Consider the following 20857-nt stretch of genomic DNA (forward strand, 5'->3'; position numbering starts at 1 on the left):
AAACTGGTTCAGACCCAAAGCTTATATAACACTTCTTGTAGCCCTAAAAACATAGTTATGAAATGAATCAACAGTTAATTTGCACAACAGACTCCCATAATGCACCTGTCCCGCATCTCGCTGAGTCAATGCAGCGACAAATTTAGCTCCTACACTGACACAAAGAACATTTACGTGCCGTTGTGCGTAACGGTACATGCCAATAATTGGGTTTACTACAAAAAGGCGAAATCTTGACAGTGGGAAAATGTTGTCCGAGGATTGCGAAACTGAAGTGGGTCCGCTTTTAATCTATACCGAGAAGAACATAAACGCAATGCAGGTTCGAGTTGCAATGTAGACAAGCACATTGTGGAATATGAAAGGCATACAATGTGTGAAACCGTATTACAAAAATACAACTCTCGCGAACTCTTACACTGATTATAATTACAAAAAGGCATCGAAAAACACACTGATTAACGATTTGGAAAATACGAAGAACGAACAGCGGAAGCAATAACGTCAGTTAGGGCCATAGCGCGCGTCGAAGTCCGAACGGTCCCTAAGCGTGCTAAAATTCGCGGAAGGCAACGAGCCTAATCTATGTTGTGGGAGTACTATACAGCCAAAATGTGGCGTCAGAATTAACATACGTAATTGGAATGATCAAAAGCCTTTTTCAAAACATGTTAACCATAATGCAAAATTTGTTTCCCATAGCTTGCATGGCATCTCATCAGAAGTAGATTCTCTCCGTCTCGCGGTCACCAGGTAAGTACCAATTCACTCCATAGTTGATACCTCAGTCTCTGCACAGCGAGAAGTCAACGTTGCCTATTTTGGACAACCTAACAAAGACGCTCGTGCTTCTCGCGCGCAAAGAGTATCCTGCTTCAGCATGATCGATAATGACTATGTTTGCTTGAGCTGGTACTTCATCTGCTTAAGGGTGGCAAATAATAAAAGGTAGTGAGGTTAACACTTGTCTTGGTTCATACGGGCATTCAAGAGTTACAGCAACGAGTTATAATTATTTAAATAGAACATTATTCTTTTCTGTCACGCAGCCGACTCATTTACATCAACTATGTACAAATAAACTTAAATCAAATTCTGTTAATTTTAGTTAGTCTATTTCTAGTGAGCTGATGTGTTTCAGAGGTGGATGTAACGAACTATACATACAGTTGCCGGTTCATGGAGCGGCTAACTTCCTCGTCTCTCTGTCTGATATTCTGTTCGAATGGATCGTAGACTGTACTGCACGTCGGGCGAATAAATTTTTATATGGTATAAGAGATCATAGAATCCTTGTTAGAGCTACATACATCAGGAAACGCTAACCCTGCAGTGTGAAATGAGACAGAAAATATTTCTCGAAATCCAGTACAAAAATGTAAAACACAACACTCTAAAGAGAATGCATATTTTGTATCAGCATCTACATGTATACCATGCAAACCACTGCGAAGTGCATGGCAGAGGGTACGTCCAATTGTACTAGTTATTTGTGCTTTTTCTGTTCCGTTCACATGTGGTACCCGGAAAGAACTATTGATCAAATGCCTATGTATGTGCTGTAATTAGTCTAATCTTGTCTTTGTGATCCCTATGGGAGCGATATGAAGGATTTGGTACTATATTTCTACATTCAACTCTTAAATTTGGTTCTAAAAACTTTCTAAGTAGATTTTCATGGGATGCTTTGCGTCTTTCTTCAACAGACTGCCGCTTCAGATCTTACACTGTCTCGTGGTTCAAACAAACCTGTGACCCTCTTATTCTTTGTATACGTTCAATATGCCCGGTCAATCCTATTTGGTAGGGGTCCCACACACTTTAGCAATATTCTAGGATAGGTCACACAAGTATTTTTCATGCAGTGTCCTTATTCCCTAGTATTCTATCAGTGAACCGCAGTCTGCCAAACCTGCCTTACCTATATAATTCTTTTTTATTTAATATCACTACAGAGTGTGAGAGCCATGTATTTCTATGAAATGACAGATACAGCTTATGATTAATTGATATTAAAATCATAGGATACTAAGTTGTTTCGTTTCGCGAAGCGCACAATTTAAAATTTCTGAACATTCCTTAAAAGCAAGTTGCCAATCTTTGCACCAACTTGAAATCTTATCAAGATCTGACGCAATATTTGTGCAACTTCTTTCAGACAATACGTCATTTATGCTAATATATAAAGACAAACCATGGTTTAACTCTGTTACCAAAAACCAGGAAATGCTCTGGACCGATTTGCTTCAGTATGCAAAACATACTCTGAAACACTCTTCCCACCGAAACACACACACACACACACACACACACACACACACACACACACACATATACACTCCTGGAAATTGAAATAAGAACACTGTGAATTCATTGTCCCAGGAAGGGGAAACTTTATTGACACATTCCTGGGGTCAGATACATCACATGATCACACTGACAGAACCACAGGCACATAGACACAGGCAACAGAGCATGCACAATTTCGGCACTAGTACAGTGTATATCCACCTTTCGCAGCAATGCAGGCTGCTATTCTCCCATGGAGACGATCGTAGAGATGCTGGATGTAGTCCTGTGGAACGGCTTGCAATGCCATTTCCACCTGGCGCCTCAGTTGGACCAGCGTTCGTGCTGGACGTGCAGACCGCGTGAGACGACGCTTCATCCAGTCCCAAACATGCTCAATGGGAGACAGATCCGGAGATCTTGCTGGCCAGGGTAGTTGACTTACACCTTCTAGAGCACGTTGGGTGGCACGGGATACATGCGGACGTGCATTGTCCTGTTGGAACAGCAAGTTCCCTTGCCGGTCTAGGAATGGTAGAACGATGGGTTCGATGACGGTTTGGATGTACCGTGCACTATTCAGTGTCCCCTCGACGATCACCAGTGGTGTACGGCCAGTGTAGGAGATCGCTCCCCACACCATGATGCCGGGTGTTGACCCTGTGTGCCTCGGTCGTATGCAGTCCTGATTGTGGCGCTCACCTGCACGGCGCCAAACACGCATACGACCATCATTGGCACCAAGGCAGAAGCGACTCTCATCGCTGAAGACGACACGTCTCCATTCGTCCCTCCATTCACGCCTGTCGCGACACCACTGGAGGCGGGCTGCACGATGTTGGGGCGTGAGCGGAAGACGGCCTAACGGTGTGCGGAACCGTAGCCCAGCTTCATGGAGACGGTTGCGAATGGTCCTCGCCGATACCCCAGGAGCAACAGTGTCCCTAATTTGCTGGGAAGTGGCGGTGCGGTCCCCTACGGCACTGCGTAGGATCCTACGGTCTTGGCGTGCATCCGTGCGTCGCTGCGGTCCGGTCCCAGGTCGACGGGCACGTGCACCTTCCGCCGACCACTGGCGACAACATCGATGTACTGTGGAGACCACACGCCCCACGTGTTGAGCAATTCGTCGGTACGTCCACCCGGCCTCCCGCATGCCCACTATACGCCCTCGCTCAAAGTCCGTCAACTGCACATACGGTTCACGTCCACGCTGTCGCGGCATGCTACCAGTGTTAAAGACTGCGATGGAGCTCCGTATGCCACGGCAAACTGGCTGACACTGACGGCGGCGGTGCACAAATGCTGCGCAGCTAGCGCCATTCGACGGCCAACACCGCGGTTCCTGGTGTGTCCGCTGTGCCGTGCGTGTGATCATTGCTTGTACAGCCCTCTCGCAGTGTCCGGAGCAAGTATGGTGGGTCTGACACACCGGTGTCAATGTGTTCCTTTTTCCATTTCCAGGAGTGTATATATAAGTTCTTGACCGATTTATTTCAAATTTTTTACATAGCAAAAAATGGTTCAAATGGCTCTGAGCACTATGGGACTTAACGTCTAAGGTCATCAGTCCCCTAGAACTCAGAACTACTTAAACCTAACTAACCTAAGGACATCACACACATCCATGCCCGAGGCTGGATTCGATCCTGCGACCGTAGCGGTCCTGCGGTGCCAGACTGATAGTAAGAAAAAATCTCGAAAAGTTCTTGACCAATTTTCTTCAAATTTTTACATAATACTCTCGCTAACGTTCATATTTATAATACGTATGAGTATATACTGTATAAATCGTTATCAAAAATCTTGAAAAGTTCTTGATGGATTTATTTTAAATTTTTACAAAACACTCTCTTAAGCACTCAACGGACATAGGCTACATATTTCTGCGAACAACATTACACAGGTTTTCTGTTAAAACCGAACCGTCTGTGGGAAAAAATTTCTGTGCTGTGAAAGTGTACGGTTTCGTTTTCTTTCTTACAGTCAATTTTAACTACGATATCAGGTCATTTAAACCTTTTAGACAAATTGTTTCTCTAAATATATATTTTTCTCCTTATATATAATTTTAAACAAAATTTGTATGCTTAACAGTCTGTTACTTCGTTTTATTCCTCGCAGTCGGTCTTATGGGTTATGATAAGAATACTGCTGCGGAATCTGAATGATCCCAACGATTTACTCATTCACTTTGAGAGACGTCAGTTCTAAATCAGGGCCCGAATTCCGAGAAGAAAAGAGAGGGACAGAGAAGTTCGAGGAAATGAACATAGGGAAGGAGGAGATGGACAGAGCGAGGGGGATAGGGGACATGGACAGAGAGGGGGGGAGGAGACGACAGAGAGAGGGAAGAGGAGGAGATGAAGAAAGAGAGGGGGAGGAGGAGATGGACAGAGAGAGGGGGAGCGGGGGAGATGGACAGAGAGGGGGGAGGAGGAGGGCGACAGAGAGGGGGAGTAGGAGGAGATGGAGGAAGACAGGGGAGGAGATGGACTGAGATAGGGGGAGGGTCAGATGGACAGAGAGGGGGGAGGAGGAGAACGACAGAGAGGGGAAGAGGAGGGGATAGAGAGAGAGGGGGGAGGAGGAGTTGGACAGAGAGAAGGGAACACGAAAAGGAGCTTCCCATACATATTTAGCAATTGCAAAGTATTGCTGGATTCGCTAGTTATAGATAATTGGAACATCTGCAAAAAATCTGGGGCTATTGTTAATACTGTCTGCTGAGTCATTAATGTACGACATGAACAGCAGAGGCCCCTGGACCTTGTCTGGGACACACACGATGTTATTTCAATGCCTGTCGACGACTCTCCGTCCAAGATGTCCCACTATGTCCTCCTTACCAACAAATCCTCCATTCAGTCACAAATTTTGCTCGATGCCCCATAACAACTTATTTTTGATAACAAGCGTATGTGTGGTCGCATGCTTATCGGAAATCGAGAAATGCTGCATCTTCTTGACTGCCTGGATCCATTGCTTGTCATGTGGGAAAAGTGCGAGTAGGATTACACAAGATCGATGTTTTCGAAATCCAATCTGGTTGGGATGAAGGAGTCATTCTGTTAGAGATTCCTTATTACGTTTGAGCTTACGTTCCAAGAATCTGCAAAGAATATGTATTAAGGATATTGGACGGTAATTTTGTGGCTCACTTCTGCTACCCTTCCTGTAGATGGGTGTGACATGCACTTTCTTCCAACTATGTGGCACGGTTTTTGCTCGAGGCATCTAGTTAAAAGAGGGACTAACTCAACTGCAAATTCAGTATTCAGGGATTTCGTCTGGTCCTGGAGCTGTTTAGTTTTAACGACTTCAGCTGTTTCTCAACACTGAGTTAAGCATTTCTGATTTTGCTTTGCTACTGACAATTTCAGTTCTTGTATTGTCCTTGAGTGTGTGGATGCTAACTTTGGCGCCAGTAACAGCTTTATATACTACCAGAATTTCTTTAGCGTTTGTGAAAGATCCTGCGACAGTATTCTGCCAAGCTAGTCATTGGGAGATTCATGCTTTGCTTTCTTGACAGTTAAATGCGTTTCATTTAGCATCGTCCTGTCTTTTGTATTACGCTTTGTTTTATACCTATTATGTAGTAGTATCTGCTCCTTAAGAAGTGTTTTCCCACTGACAGTATACTACAGAGGGTCCCTACCCTCATGAACTCTTGTACTGGGTACATATCTATACAGTGCGTGGTTAAGTACTATTTATTCTCGAGCCATAGTTTCTCTAGATTCTTTTTTTCTGTGTTTGAAATTCCTTACTGAGACATGGCACTTCTGCTTCTTTATCTAGTTTACCGAACATACAGATTTTCCTACTTATTTTAGTTGCCCTTTGTATTTTGGTAATCGTTATTGCTACATCTGTCTCAAGGTCACTGGTACCAATTTCTATGTGAACATCCTAAAAGCGATTGGGTCTACTTGTTTCCATTAGATCTAATTTATTTCCATCACGAGTTGGGCTTTGAACAATCTGTTGTAGGTCGTTTTCATAGAAGGCATTTAGTAATGTTTCGCATGATGTCTTGTCACATCTACCGCTAACAAAACTGTAATTCCCTCAAATGATTGTTGGATGGTTACAATATGTTTGAGAAACATACGTACTAGCAAACTGAGACTTTCTCTACAGTTTTCGGCTACATCAAGAGGTGAGTCTGGTGACGATATCAATGGAAAGCCAAAATCACTCTAAGTGAGGATGATAAGCGTAATGCACATGCGTGACACAAACAAACAAGTTCCAAGTCTCGAACTTATATGAACTACCGAAACAAAAATTCGTGTTAGGAAACGAAATTCATTTTATTTGTTTTTTACTTTTTATCTCTTTCCTCGTACGGACACAAAACGTTTCTGTTATGAAAATAAGCATTATGTTCTCATTGTCGTATTTATTACTATCCCTGTCGGATCGCGGCCTTCCTGTAGCTTTGTTGTAGGAGGATACGTTTATTTTCCTTGTAACCCCTAACGAAAGTGAAGTGTTTGTTCTCGGTTGTGAGCATGGTGGGGAAAATATTATGAGCAAAGGCCTTTGTTGCTTCTGCGGCCTGTCAGCTCACGAGAAGTAGCTGTGTAGATTCTTTAAACAAATTCTGAAAACGCAGAACATGCACGTTTTTACAACGCAAGAAGGTCAGAATAAAGGGATATTGCGTTACCTATGCAGAGAACAGAGCATATACTGAAGCCAGGGGACGTAGCAGTCCGCCATCTTTTTGAGACCAAACCAAAAGTTTCTTCATAAAAAAGCACCCTCTCTACTTAAGGGGACCACACCGTGTTTAGGTAGAAAAAATCGATTTTCGGTTTTCATCATATTTCGATAGATTACGGTTTTATTTAAGTACTCTGAAAAGGATTTTGCTGAAAAATTTTTTTCGAGCTTTTAAAGAGCATTTTCCTACCACGTCTGTTATGTGCCACGCCCACTTTTCTGTCACCCATTTTTCTGCATATGTTTTAGATCTTTATATCCCCTACATTGCACGTTAGGGATCTTTTTTTTTTTTTTTTACTCCCGAGTGTGCTGGCTATCTTCGGAATGCAACGGTCGGTATTCTTTTGTTTCTGCTGTTTGTAAACAACATGCTTTCAAACACTCGGTTAGTTTTGTTCAAGTGTGATTGCGAGTAGTTGTTATACTTATGTTTGCAGTGCTTGTTTACGTGTGTTTTGTTGTGTTTATTGAAGATGACGAAACGTAAAGGCATTTTCAGGAAACGACAATTTAGAGGAAACAAGTTTAGAAAGCTTTCTGTACAAGAGGCTATGTCGTCTGGCAACGGTGTTTCTAATCGTAATTCTTCAACAAGTGCATCATCAAAGAAGCTCTCACCATTTCAAGAGAGTTACAAGAGTTTTACTGTAAGCGACAAGGGTTGCAGTAACATTATTATAAATTTGAGAATACTATCAGATGTAATTTCTAAATTTGTACAATGTAGACAGTGTGGTGAGTCACAGAGTGTGGAAATTTGTGAAAGTGCCAGTGGGAGAAAAGGCCTAGCAAATTCCTTTGGATTTAGTTTGCACTAAATGCTCAGCTGTGATTTCATTTATGTGTTCTACAAAACCAGATGCAAGTGGCCCTTAAGAAATCAATACTAGATTAGTTTATGCCTTACGATCCATTGGCAAGGGCATCTCTGCAGGGAGAACATTTTATTCAGTGATGAACTTACATCAACCCCCAAATAAATTTGAAAAACTGACTGCAATATTAGTGAAAGCTGTATGTGAGGTCAGTGAGGAAAGCATGAAACCGGCTGCTAGGGAACCAGTGGAAGAAACTGATGGATGTTCGGATATTGCAGTTGCACTTGATGGAAGTTGGCAGAAAGAGGACACTTCTGTGAATGGAGTGGTAACTGCCACGAGTGTAGACACTGGTAAAGTGTTAGATGTGGAGATAATGTCTAAATATTGCAAATGTTGTAAAGTCAATGAATATAAAGAGCACAACTATGTGGCTAATTTTAGAGGAACAAGTGGTGATATGGAAATTCATGGAGTACAATAAATATTTCATCGCTCTGTAGAAACAAGAGGTGTACGGTACACCAAATATTTGGGTGTTGGTGACAGTAAGGCATACAACAATTTGGTGAACTCTAAGCCATAGGGAGATGCCATTATCAGCAAAATAGAATGTGTAGGTCATGTTCAAAAACGTTTGTGAACAAGGCTGAAAATTCGTGGTGCAAATACAATAGGGCTCAAGGCAACTGGAAAATCTTATTCTCACCAACATTCTCTTCCTGCTGCTGTAATTACAGCAATTAAACCTATTTTCAGAGACTTGGATCATCCTGAAAGGAAATGTCTGCATGGGCAGACACAGAACACAAATGAATGTTTCAACAGCATAATTTGGAACTGCCTTCCTAAAACTGTATTTGTAGGCATGCTTACAATGAAAATAGGAGTTCATGATGCTATTATTACATTCAATTGTGGTAATAGTGGAAAGTGTTGGGTACTAAAAAAGCTGGGAATTAATCCTGGTGAAAGTGTGATCACTGGGTTGCTACATTGCGATAAAATGAAAATAGCCGATGCAGACAGATCAGCATGCAATATGGCCAAGAAAGCAAGACAAACATCAAGGAAGGTGAAAAAGTAGCTGGAAGACCTTCTAGAGGCCAAAGAAGGGCCATCATATGCAGCAGGACAGTTTTAATTAAATGTAAGTAACAAATTTGAAAAGTTTTTTCTTTAAAGTCAATTTCCCACAAACTAAAATTTTCAGTACATATGCCCCATTATATCATAAACTATCATAGATAAATGAGTGAAATTTTCAGAGACTCTGCATAACATAAAAAGCCAACTCTGGTACTACATTCATTAATATTCCCCCATTTGGAAGTTCACAAAAAAATATTTTCTGCAGAAAAACTTAGTTTGTTTGTTAATAAATTTAAAAAGTATTAAAAACTATAAAATGGATAAAGTAGATTATAGTACAGTTGACTCTATTAGCATCATGTAACATGCAGTAAAAATTTTAAGGTCCTGCATCAAATAGTTTTTTTCAGAAATTTGTCAAATACTTGCCTAAACTAACGTGGGTGTGATTTAAGGCCACTGAACAGACAACCACATCTGGGGATGTACTTAAATAACACATACTTTCGTGGAAGAATACAAAAAAACCAGATAGATGAGAACGTAATTTCTTCATGTGAAATTTAATTCGTTAAGTGTTGACTACATCCTGGCAAAACATCCGACCGTTTTAATTTAAGTCGAACTTATAGCCATAATAGTTGACAGTACACACTGCAAAAGATCCTCCCAATCATTTCACTACAAAAATGTACGATTTTCAGAATGTAAGCTCTGCAGTAATAGTTTATAGTGACAAGAGCACGACAACATTGAATGAAAATTATTGATTGATCTTAGTTTCATTTACACGTTACTACCAAAAACCAAAAACCTACAAGTAATATAAATTAATGTCTATTTTTGTCTCTCTCACTCATTTTTCCTTTTCCAAGAATGTTCAGGTCCTTCTATTTGCATGTCACAAGTTACAAGCAGAAGGGGCCCACTGGCGCAACCCAGGAGTTGTGCGTATGTGACTCGGAGAGGTGCGTTAGCAAAACAGAGGCGCACAGCCCAGTATAAATAGGTTACGTTTTCTAACGAGATTCATTCAAGCGTGGCAGCTCTCCTGGACGGCAGGGCATGTCACACCGTCGGGCTATACGCAGCAACAGATGGGGCGCCACCATCCCAGTCTATGGCGGGTCGTTGGTTCGACCCTCTGAGGCCAACATGGGTTCCGCAGCCAGCCAGAGCACGCCACTCTTTGGCTCGTTCCCGCGGTCAGTCGCCTCAGCTCCTGACACACTCCGGAGAAATTCCAAGGTGATGGCCACAGATTTGGACGCCGGATCATGGGTGCTTGCCACTGCGATCTCAGCTATGCCAGCAAGAAAGAAGCAGTAGCAGGAACAGCCTACGGCTCCCGGCGGAGCAGCGTGGAAACATCGAGGACAGTGGCCACTGAGTCGGCTGCTGGTGCAGCCATCCTGATGTAATCGGAACTCTGCAGCTGGCGTACAAAAAAAATGGTTCAAATGGCTCTGAGCACTATGGGACTTAACATCTATGGTCATCAGTCCCCTAGAACTTAGAACTACTTAAACCTAACTAATCTAAGGACAGCACACAACACCCAGCCATCACTGGCGTACAAGGCTGGCTCGGCACAGCAGCGTGTTGCACTGGGTCTCTGGGATGGTGGCCTCAGCATTGCAGGACACTGTGATGCGGACTGAGGTGAACGGGGCACTGTAAGGGAAATAAATAAATCATTTGGAAAGTTCTTACTGAGTTTTAATAAGGCACCTCCTAGCACCCATTCACTACATTTGGTGTCAGACTAGCAGACATTGTCTGTCCAGTACCACATTCGAGCCCACCGCCTGCAGTACAGTCACAAGATGTGGTGAGTGCTGACAAAATTATTCTAGTTTGAGTGTTGGACGTTTTCTTTCTTTTTTGTGTTTTTGAGTATGGCTCCTGGCAAGCCACACTGCAGATGTTTTGCATGGACGTAGCATTTTTTTTTGTCAGAATAAGTGTTAGTGTGTTTGGGGCAGTAAGATGTTTTTCGTGGCATTTGATTACTTTTGTATGGGTTTATGATGGTACTGAGGTGCAAGGAATCAGATTAATTTTGTACTTAAACAGTTTGTTTTGGGACTAACTGGGAACGAAAGCAACACAATGCCAGGGTCAAAGACGCATGATGTGTCGGAACCAGAAGCACTGCGGATTTTGATTGAATAGGTAGCACAATTGACAGGGGACAATACACAGTTGAGGAGTGAATTAACGTCTAGAAATGAGCGGGAAACCGCGTATGATCAGTCATTGTTGCCTAAGGAGCAGGAGATTGACCAGCCATTGTGAGTTTGATTATTCTGTTTTCTGTCAAGGCATCTGAGGATGTACGTTCGTTTGTGGAGGACTTGTTATAAGTTTTAAGTGTGTTATAAGTGTGATTATAAGTGTGGTTATAAGTGTTATAAGTGTGGTCGTAAGGGACATGTGCAGAGGCAATGTACCCAGTCACCAAGGAATAGAGGAAGGGATGGAAATGAGCAGAGTGGAGATAGGAGAGGTGGGCAATCGTTAAACTGCAGAGGGGGCCCAACACCAACCTAAGAGAGCTCCAGTTTAATTTCAATGCTAAGAATACGTATGCAGAGGTGGAATTTACAGTGGTAGGATCCATAGGAACTAAGAAGTTTAAGATTTTGTTGGACACAGGGGCCAAGTGTCAGTGGCTACTAAGAAGATAATGGGACGAAGGAAGTTAGACCCATCACGTTATAGGTTGCGCAGAGTGGGGGATAAGGGGGTCGCACCTTTGGTGTTGGTGACAGTTACTTTAAATAGAGAAAGTCCGACTTAATGCATGCATGGAGGTAATACCATGGGTAAGCGAGGGCTATGACATGATCCTAGGAGTTGATTTCTTGTATCAACATCATGCCAAAATTGACCTTGGACAACGAACTGTGCAACTTGGTGGAATGTTATTTCCGCTAGGGAAAACTGTTGTCAATGCAGAGCTGTTGTGAGGGGCGTTGAACATAATGAACAAACTAATTGAACCACGTACATTAGCATCAAGGCTTAATTCGCATGAGTGTGTGTCTCGTGGCACCGGGAAGTCGCTTTGGGTAAGTGTGGAGTCAAATCTACCTGTGGGTACAGTATGTGTTATTGAACCTTAGGAAGATAATGAAGATTTGGGTTCACTGGCTTGTTTTGTGAAACGTAGTGTTGTACGCGTACGGGAGGGGAACGACCGGGGAGAAGTTCCCGTGAACATGGATAATTTTAGCGCTGTAGACGCGAATTTGAGGAAAGGAGTTTTAGTAGCAAATTTGGATGTCCCGGATGACGAAGACTGGTGTTCGAAAGGTAGGCGAAGCGATCAACCACTAACTGCCGATAGAACTGCATTGTGTGCAAAATTAAAGCATTTGAAAGGAGAAAGAGAGCATATGGAAGAATTATTGTGGGAATTTAAGGATTTGTTTTTTCCAAAAGGGCCGTTACCAGCAACTCCATTAGTTCAACATAGGATACCAACAGGGAAAGAAGCACCTGTTTACCGTAAACCATACAGAATGCTGAGGTATTTGCAGCCGATTGTGGAGGATTTCCTTGATCAGCAGCTTGCGGACGATGTTATAGAGCATAGTAATAGTTGTTGGGGAGCGGGCATTGTCATTGTGCCTAAAAAATCTGCGGATGGAACTACGAAATACAGGTTCTGTTATGACTACTGATACCTCAATAATAAGACAGTAACGGACGTATACCCTATTCCAAATATATCGGAGACTTTGGATCACTGAGGACACTGCCAGTACTTTTCTACGATGGATTTGACAAGTGGTTATCATCAGCTAGGGGTGGCTCCAGAGGACCGTCCAAAAACTGCTTCCTCTACAGCTGGAGGCCATTACCAGTACATTAGAATGCCATTCGGTCTGAAAAACGCTCGGCAACGGTTCAGAGGTTGCTAGACAGTGTCTTGAGGGGTTTGAAACGACGGTAGTGTCTCGTCTATTTCGATGACATTATAGTGTTTTCAAGTAGTATGGAGCAACATAGTCAGCGGTTAAGGGAAGTCTTTATGAGGTTAAGAGCAGCTCCTTTGACGTTGAGCCTGGAGAAGTGTCATTTTGCATTAGAAGAAGCAAAATATTTCGGTCATAGTATCAGTAAGGACGATCTGCGAAGAGATCCGAGGTTGGTACAGGTTGTAGGGATTCTCAGGAATCAAAAACAGTAAAGGAAGTTCAGTCATTCGTCGGAGTCTGCAATTTGTATCGAAAGTTCGTGAAGGGTTTTGCAGATTTAGCACAGCTGTTGACGCGATTGTTACGGAAGGGTGTGAAATTTGAGAGGACATGAGAGCGTCAGAAAGCGTTAGACAAACTGAAAGGAATGTTAATATCGAGTCCAGTTCTTGTGTTTCCAGATTTTGAAAAGGAGTTTATAGTAGCATGCGATGAATCAAATCAAGCATTGGGGTGTGTTCTTAGTCAGGAAATTGATGGGAAAGAACACCCTATAGCCTATGCCCTTAGGCAGTTGAATGCAGCAGAGAGAAATTACTCAACAACAGAGAGGGAGATACTTAGTGTAATCTATGGAATCACATAAATGTTACTTATATGGGAGAAGATTTCGGGTAGTGACAGATCATGCTACATTGAAGTGGTTGTTGGGGTTGAAGGATCTGTCCACTAGAGTCACTAGATGGGCTGTGAGGCTTACTGAATTCGACTACGAGGTGGTGCACAAGCCTGGGAAGAAGCACGGTAATGCGGATGCATAGGTTAGGACCTAGCAGTATGGCAAAAATTACAGGACGTGGACCACGGTTGTAAATTGTATCGGACACAGCTACAATGTAATATGTACGACGGTCTTCTGTGCAGGGAGACGAAGTTAGGGCCAAGGGTAGTAGTTGAGGTATGAGGTTTTAAAGGAAGCACATGATCTCGTGCTATCTGGTCATGGAGGGTGTAGAGCGACGAATAGGAGAGTGGCGGAGAGGCATTGGTGGAGAGGTAGAAAAGGAGATGTGGATCATTATGTCAAGGATTGTTTACCATGTACGCAGAGAGCGATTTGAGTCAGAAACAGATACAGCTACAATGATTACTGGAAGCGACATGTCCATTTTATTTGCTCGGGATTGACGTCTTAGGACCATTTAGGCGAACACCATCGGGGAACAGATTCGTTCTCACAATAATAGACCATTTTTCGAGGTATGTGGAGATGGTGGCTATGCCAAATCAAGAGGCAGCAATGGTCGCGCAAGCATTAGTTAACAACTGGATTTTGAAGTTGGTGTACCAGAGACAATAATTATTGAGCAAGGGACCTACTTCATGTCAGATTTAATGAAGGAGCTGTGTAAATTGTTGAACGTAAAGAAGTTGAGGACGAGCGTTTTGCAGCCACAGACCAACGGAAGGACAGAACAGGTACACAGAAAAATCGGGAAGATACTGAGTTTTTATGTGGATTCTCATCACCATCAGTGGGACGAGTATCTGAAGCATTTTGTATGCGCATACAACGCAAAAGTCCATACAAATACCGGTTTGTCTCCATTTGAGGTAGTGTACAGACGAGAAATGCCGTAACCGTTTGATTTAGTGAAGCTACAGAGTGGAAGAACTGGTGAATCTGTACGTCAATTCGCAAGGGCAATTTGGGATGTTTGTAAACGGGTACAAAAGAAGATTACAAAGGCTCTGGAAAGGCAGGAAGACGCAGTGAAGTGGAAAGGAAGGTTACCGCGTTATAGAGAGTGGCAGTGGGTAATGCTATTCAGCCCTATACACAAAAAGGAAAAACGAAGAAGTTCCTCACGAGGTATCAAGGGCCATACCAAGTTGTTGAAACCACATACACCGTTAATGTTAAGCTTTAGCTGCTAACTAGAACAACGATAGTACACGTTGGGCAGTTACGGCCATTTAAGGGTTGCCCGGATGTGATTCCAGGCGTGTCACAGGAAGGAAAGAGGAAGAGAGAGAGAGTGAAGAGAGGTGCTAAGCACAGAGAAAACCAGGGAGATAGAGTACAGCATGAAGTACCGCATGCTTTGCGATCTAGAAAGCAGTAGAGTATTTGTAGTTTTTTTTATTTTCGTATCATGTGTCATTGGGTTTGCGTAGATTAACTAGGGATTGTATTTTATACGTGTTTTCGAGTACTGAGAGCCTGCTAGGGGCAGCAGTCCTTTTGAAGTGGGAGGAAGGGTGATGGTGAACCCTGTCCCCAGGTCAATGAAAAAGAAAGTGTAGCGTCTGCGTATGTGGAGTGTTGTTGGAGGAGAAATAAAAAGCAGTTTGGAAGAAAAATGCGTCGGAGTAAATTTTGTGGCAAAGCTGTAATAAATATCCATTGAACGATGTCAGAGTCGTACGATATCCTGTTTAAATTTTTAGTTATCGACAGTGCTGGGTCAGGGAAGTCGTGTTTATTGCACCAGTTCATATAATGTAATTTAAGGATGAAGGTAGTTACAAGTTGCGTTTGGGTTTGGATCAAAAGTAGTGAATGTTGAAGGAAAATCTATGAAACTACAAATATGAGACACTTGCACCGTGGAGTTATTTTTAGCCACGGGGTGAACGAATTAAAGTTCAGAGAGAAGAAATAAAAACTTTGAAGTTTGCCGATGGCATTGTAATTCTGGTGGAGAGACAAAAGGACTTGGAAGAGCATTCGAAAGGATTGGACAATCTCTTGAACGCAGATATAAAAGGAACGTTAACAATAGCGAAACAATGGTAATGGAATTAAATCAGGTGATGCTGAGGCAATTAGCCAGGAAATAAAACTCTAAAAGAAGTAGACGAGTTTTGCTATTTGGGCAGCAAAATAACTAAAGTTGGCCCTAGTAGAGAGGATATAAAATGATAACGACAAGGAAAGAGTTTTTGAAGAAGAGAAATTTGTTAAAATCGAATGTCAATGTAAGTGTATCGAAGTGGTTTCTGAAGTGTAGCTTTGTATGGAAGTGAAACGCGGGCGGTAAGCGGTTCAGACAAGAAGAAAATAGAGGCTTTGAAGGCTCAAATGGCTCTACGCACTATGTGACTTAACATCTTAGGTAATCTGTCCCCTAGACTTAGAACTACTTAAACCTAACTAACCTAAGGACAGCACACACATTCATGCCCGAGGCAGGATCCGACCCTGCGACCGTAGAAGCAGCGCGGTTCCGGACTGAAGCGTCTAGAGCCGCTCGTTCACAGCGGCCGGCAAGCTTTGAGGAATGATGAAGCTTATATGGATAAATCGCGTAACTCATAAGGAGGTACTGAGCAGAATTTGAGAGAGAAGAAATTTGTGGCACGCTTGTACTTAATGAATGGATCGGTTGGAAGGATACATTCTGACGCATCAAGGAAGGAATCGCCAGTTTAGTATTGGAGGAAAGTGCGGAAGATAAAAAGCGCCGAGGGAGACCGAGAGACAAGTATGGTAAGTAGGTTCAAGTGGGTGTGGATTGCATTAATTATTCGGAAATGAAGACGCTTCCACAGGATAGAGTAGTGCGGAGAGATGCACCAAACCGGTCGACGGACTCAGGACTACAACAGCAACAAGAAAGTAGCAGACACACAAAATCTTCATCAGGTCGATCGCTAACGACCTCGAAATTGACGAGACGTTAAACTGTAGCGTCCCTTCCCTCATCTATGTAATCTTCTTTCAATTTTCCTCACTCTGGCGATGGAGAGGGAAACCTTCTAAGAGGCTGCGCAGCTAGTGCACGAAGAGAATAACAAGCAGTACTCCACTCGGATATCGTGTCTGATTATGCAGAAAATACACGTCACATTTTACTGCAACAGAAAAAAGAAATCAAGATACTCAATTGTTAACGAGGAGCAAAAAAACTGCTTTTGCATAACTTTAATTGTATATACCAGGCCCATAGAAGTAAGGGAACAAAATATCGAGGCCAATGCTCACGTACGTAATCACACACGCAGCACACACGCACACACGCATGCTCACACCTGGACAGCGTACTTGCGCGTGAGCGCGCACACACACACACGCACCACACACGCACAGGCTAGTTAAAAACAGGTTCCCGGCGTAATAGAGATAGCATCAAAGAGACATCGTAACTTTCTTTTTGAAGAGTTTATTCGAAAGCCAGATGTTTTCTGTTCCCAACGAGTGCGTACCAGCATACCGATGATGTCGGACTCAGCGGGCTGAAAAGGAAGATCGCAACTTTTCACATCCGTCGCCTTCACATCATCCTGTCACAGACTTCACATCAATGACTGCAACGCATACTTTATTTTATTTTTCGTGTGTCACAGTCGCTCATTATCAAGTATAAGAAAATAGTCATTGTGATCTTCATAACTAATGCAATGTAAACCAGTTTGAATCTTCTTACACATTCAGGTCTTGATCTCCCTAGGCAGTTCTCCCACCCCTGCTACCCCTTCGGTTGAGTGGTTCTAGGCGCTTCAGTCCGGAACCGTGCGACTGCTACGGTCGCAGGTTCGAATCCTGCCTCGGGCATGGATGTGTGTGATGTCCTTAGGTTAGTTAGGTTTAAGTAGTTCTAAGTTCTAGGGGACTGAAGACCTCAGATGTTAAGTCCCATAGTGCTCAGAACCATTTGAACCATTTGAATCTCCCCCTTCTCCCCGCCGCGCCCCTCATCACCCCTCTATTACGAAATTTGTGATTCATTGACGGCTTTCACTCAAGTTGTGTCACAAATTTCGTTTTTCCACAATTCGATTCAGTAGCAAGTTATTAATAATCAGATCTACCCATCCAGTCTCCAAACCTCTCCACAGCATCGCTCGCTCTCTTCTTGTCTGAACTCCTTAGCATCCACGTTTCGATTCTATACAAGCTACACTCTAGACAAGTAACTTCAGAAAAAACTACCTAATATTTAAATTTATATTCGATACTAACAAACTACTCTTTTCAGAAATTCTTTTTGTTGGTGGCCCTACCAGCAGTGGAGGGTGAATCTTTGAGAATGTCAGCCCCTCGTGCTGGTGAAACGTCAGAAAAGTCGTTAAACACACGTCGGCCGGAGGTGAAGCGAGCAAAGGCAATACGTCTTAAGTCAACAAGCGACCACAAAAGCCTGAACAGTTACCGGACTTGACTCTTACGAGTTCAACCTCTGTGTTACAATATTTTGTTTTACTCATATTGCAACTATCCTAATCGACTCTTTTACCGCGTGGCGACATGATGTTTTCATTGTTATATTCTGTATCATTTTACGATTTTCTAAAGTGGTTGACATGAATTTGTACACACATTACGAGTCTATTAATGGCTTACTTATCAGATCTGAAGATAACTATGAATGGTCCACAGTTCGTGTTCTAGTGGTCTGCGTCGCCGTCTCCTGATCGAGGGGTCCGACATTAGATTCCCGGCCGGGTCGGAGATTTTCTTCTCAGAGGGACTGTCTTCTTGTCTTGATATAATCATTTCATACCATTATCACAAAGACTCGCAAGTCGCCGATGTAACGTCAAATAGAAAGGCTTGCAGCAGGCGGCCAAATAACCCAAGATGGCGTCTCCCCGCCGGCCGCTGTGGTCTAGCGGTTCTAGGCGCTCAGTCCGGAACCGCGTGACTGTACGGTCGCAGGTTCGAATCCTGCCTCGGACATGGATGTGTGTGATGTCCTTAGGTTAGTTAGGTTTAAGTAGGGGACTGATGTCCACAGATGTTAAGTCCCATAGTGCTCAGAGCCATTTGAACCATTTTTTTGGCGTCTCCCGATCAAAATGCCATACGATCGTTTCCACGGTAGTAAATTTCCAAAATGATAACTACTAATTAGGCGATCTTAATCCAATATTTTATTATATAGTTTGTGTTATTTTTTTGAAAACTTCATCGGTACTTGAATGGCACTCTGTGATGTATTCTTGAACAGAAGTTGAGGAGGGAAAGTGGGTTACTGAATACAATATACAAGGTTCTATTAAAAAAAAGACGTACTACTGTTCATATTTTCGTAATAAACAAAATTACAAGAAAAATAATCGCACTGCTTAATGTCCCACTGGTAGCGAAAGAATATTTATACGAGTTCCTCATTTATTCCGTGAAGGCCTGAGGGACATCTACCGGTCGCCGTATCATCCTCTGCTGAACGCACCCTGTATCAGTCCTCCCATCAAGGAAAAACCCTTGACAGTGCAAGGAATCGAAGCAGGGCCCTCCGCATGGGAGTCATCTACGCTGACCGCTCAGCTACGGGGGCAGACTAAACTATATTTGCTTAACATATTTTTATTTTTTAATTTTTCTACCCTGCGTGTAAGAATGATCATTATCATCTTCACTTCATGGAGTAGGCTGCGCAGCCTGTTCCGGAAATGCCTTTGTCCTTGGAAGTTAAACACTTGCCTGTCCAGTCGGTTTGTTGTTCATAGCGATTCTAGGCGGATGATCTTGCTGCACTCATTCTACAAGGTTACCCCACGTCGACCTGATTTTTCTTAACTTTGCTTTTCAAATAGAATATATGTAGCTCTTGTCTTATTTCTGTGTGTGGTATTCTGTCCATGACTATGCAGTCTTTGACTGCCCTTTGAAATTTCATCTCAACTACTTAATTCTCCTTCCGTCTTTCTTCTAGGGTGTCCACGTCTCATCCCCATATGACACTACCGAAAACGCCATAGTTTTGTAACGCTTCAGTTTAGCTTCTTTTCTAGTCTTATATTTCTGAGTTCTATGAATCGTTTCGGGAGGATGACGGTTCATATCCACGTGTGGGATGATTCGTTAGGAAGGGCGCTGCAGATTTGCTGCCGCATCCTTGATATTTTCCGAGACTGTGTACCGTCTCTAATGACCTCGATGTCGACGGGACACTAAATCTTAATCTTCCTTCCTATATTCTATGAACTGTTCCACAAATATGTTTAAGCTTGCAACATTTTGTTTCTATGTCGTGATCTATTGTTGGCAATATTTCACATCCAAGATAGTTAAAGGTGGATTCCTGCTCCAGTATTTTGCCTCTAATCTTAATTTTTGATCTTACCAAGTTTTTTTTACTCATATGGAGATATAGTCAGTCCATATTCTTATTCGCCCCGATAGTAGTGCGCTTAAAACGCCGTTTCCGCGGCGGCGAGGTGCGCCGCCCCCTTATCGAATGCTCTCAGTGAATTAACGAAGAGGAGCGGTGTGCCGGCCAGCCTGGATGTGGTTTCTAGGCGGTTTCCCACACACCACTAGATAAATACCGGTCTCGTACCTAAGTCCAACTTCAGTTGCACGATTCACAAACATTCAAAAAGATTCTTCTGGGCTGTTGACCGCATGGTCAATATATAAAATTGTCCAAGGTTTGGGTCACTATTACTACAGCCCATAAGAATTTTGTTAACAGTGACAACGGCCGCAGAAGGCTACGCTTTCATTTAAAAAACTTTTTCTCACTTTGACATGAATAACACTACACGCAGTTTATTGGAGTACACGCATTCCGGCCCGGGGAGTAACGAAGTGTAGACAGGAAGGCCATCCAGCCATCCCTGAAAATAGCCACGCCCAATCCGTTCATATCCATTCCGACCCTGCGCCGATTAAGGACAAAGACACAAGAAAAAGTAGAAGATTATCTGTCCATATTCTTCTGCTGTAGCCTCTTTTTAAATTATGTGGCGTATTGAAGGAAGTCTACCACAGGAGGATTTCAAGCAGATAGTACAAAACACACACAAGTCATTAGCAATTTATTAAAACCTGAACATAGTAATTACAATATGTGATCAAAAGTCTGAATATGACTTACAATTTCGTGGCGACCTCCATTGGTAATGCTGCAATTCAATATGGAGATAGCCCACCCATAGCCTCTCGCAGGCATACCTCCAGGCTGGTGCTGGAAGGTTTCTTGGGGAGTGGCAGCCCATTCTTCACGGAGTGCTGCACTGAGGAGAGGTATCGATGTCGGTCGG

The sequence above is a fragment of the Schistocerca americana genome, chromosome 3 (assembly GCF_021461395.2).
Source record: "Schistocerca americana isolate TAMUIC-IGC-003095 chromosome 3, iqSchAmer2.1, whole genome shotgun sequence".
NCBI lineage: Eukaryota > Metazoa > Arthropoda > Insecta > Orthoptera > Acrididae > Schistocerca > Schistocerca americana.